General features: G+C 61.6%; 1 long non-coding RNA gene across 1 annotated transcript; it reads right to left on the reverse strand.

The window, feature by feature from the left end:
- Positions 1-663: 663 nt before the first annotated feature.
- On the reverse strand, positions 664-1,579 carry LOC112121726. The gene is made up of 2 exons (XR_002909326.3): positions 1,332-1,579; positions 664-1,233 (listed from the first exon to the last, which is right to left on the reverse strand). It is a non-coding gene; the product is annotated as an uncharacterized LOC112121726 (long non-coding RNA).
- Between the last annotated feature and the right edge of the window lie 394 nt (positions 1,580-1,973).

Raw genomic sequence — 1,973 nt, forward strand, 5'->3', positions numbered from 1 at the left:
TTAGGTTGGATATTAGGAAAAACTATTTCACTATGAGGGTGGTGAAGCACTGGAATGGGTTACCTAGGGAGGTGGTGGAATCTCCTTCCTTAGAGGTTTTTAAGGTCAGGCTTGACAAAGCCCTGGCTGGGATGATTTAGTTGGGGACTGGTCCTGCTTTGAGCAGGGGGTTGGACTAGATACCTCCTGAGGTCCCTTCCAACCCTGATCTTCTATGATTCTATGAGAGGATCTAGAGGGCCCAGAGGCGCTGGGGTGTAAGGGCTGCCCTCCCCCTCACAGCCAGGCAGCTCCCCCCCGCCCCGCTGGCTGGGGCAGTCGTATGCCCGTGCTGGCTGTGTGCAGTGTGCTGTGGCCGGGTGGCCCCAGGCACCAGCCATGGCTGGGGTGGGTGCACAACTGGCAGCTCTGCTTCCAACCCACCATGTTCCCTCCCCTCACATGTGCCCAGGCCGGGCCCGGGTCCGGCTCCGAGCAGCCTGGAGCAGTGGTGGAGGACGCAGTCTGCCGGCTGCCTTGGTTTGCATGAGAGCAGGTGGGGGCAAGGTGGGCAGTGTGTGCCAGGCGCAGGATTGGCCCTGCACGCGTGCCAGGGCAGCGTATGCCTGGGACAGTCCTGTACCGTCTGTCATCAGCCCATGAACCACAAAGAGAGGCCATGAGTGCCAGGCGAGGGCTTTATTCACACGCAAGCTGCCCCCGCCATGTGCCAGGGCAAAGCACCACAGGCTGCAAGACCTCGTCTCGCGGACCCTGTGCCCTGCCCGCTGTGGAGGGTGCGAGTCCTCCTCAGCCCCCCAGCCTAGCGCTGGGCCAAGGTCCTGGTGCCCCCGGCTGGAGGCAGCGGCAGAGCCCTGGGCTGTGGGAAGGGCACCGTGCCAGGCCAGGGCAGGGGCCCAGGACGCCCCGAGGCTGTGCAGGAGGGAGTCCTGAGCACAGCCCCAGCAGTGACGGTGCCGAGGGGGCAGGGCTCTCCCAGGGGGGCCGGAGCCAGGCAGGGAAGCCCAGGCCCTGGCAGACATGGAGAGGGGGCTGGGCATGGGGACAGGCTGGCTGGGTCGGAGGACGGGGGGGACAGGCCGGTGGGCACTCGGAGTCACTGGCAGGTGTTGTAGATCTGGATCTGCTGGTTGATGGCACCCACGATGCCCTTCACCTTGGCCTCCAGCCCGTCTAGCTGGGCTGCCTTCTCCTCCAGCACCCGCTCGTTCTCCTGGTACGACCCCTCCAGCGCTGGGGAGACACAATGCAGGGTGAGCCCTCCCCTGCCGGGAGCCTGGTGTGGGCAGTGCCCAGGGCTGTTCCCGCAGTGCCCCTGCCCCACTCCTCACCTGTCAGGCGCTGCAGCTTGCCCTGAGCATCCCGCAGGAGGGCCTTGGCCTCATCACGCAGCCGCTCCGCCCGGTGCCTGGCCTGCAGCGTGCCACGCGCCTGACTCTGCACCAGCTCCTGCGCCGCCTGGTACCCGGCCTCCAGCCGCCCCTCTGCCAGCTGTGCACATCCAGACACAGCCAGTCAGAGGGCACCCGAGTCATGAGTGATGTGGAGAAAGTGAATAAGGAAAAGTTATTTACTTGTCCCATAATAGAAGAACTAGGGGTCACCAAATGAAATTAATGGGCAGCAGGTTTAAAACAAATACAAGGAAGTTCTTCTTCACACAGCGCACAGTCAACTTGTGGAACTCCTTGCCTGAGGAGGTTGTGAAGGCTAGGACTATAACAGCGTTTAAAAGAGAACTGGATAAATTCATGGTGGTTAAGTCCATTAATGGCTATTAGCCAGGATGGGTAAGGAATGGTGTCCCTAGTCTCTGTTTGTCAGAGGGTGGAGATGGATGGCAGGAGAGAGATCACTTGATCATTGCCTGTTAGGTTCACTCCCTCTGGGGCACCTGGCATTGGCCACTGTCGGCAGACAGGATACTGGGCTGGATGGACGTTTGGTCTGACCCCAGTACGGCCGTTCTTATG

Source organism: Terrapene carolina, unplaced genomic scaffold, assembly GCF_002925995.2.
Source record: "Terrapene carolina triunguis isolate 2854851 unplaced genomic scaffold, T_m_triunguis-2.0 Scaffold11030, whole genome shotgun sequence".
Taxonomy (NCBI): Eukaryota; Metazoa; Chordata; order Testudines; family Emydidae; genus Terrapene; species Terrapene triunguis.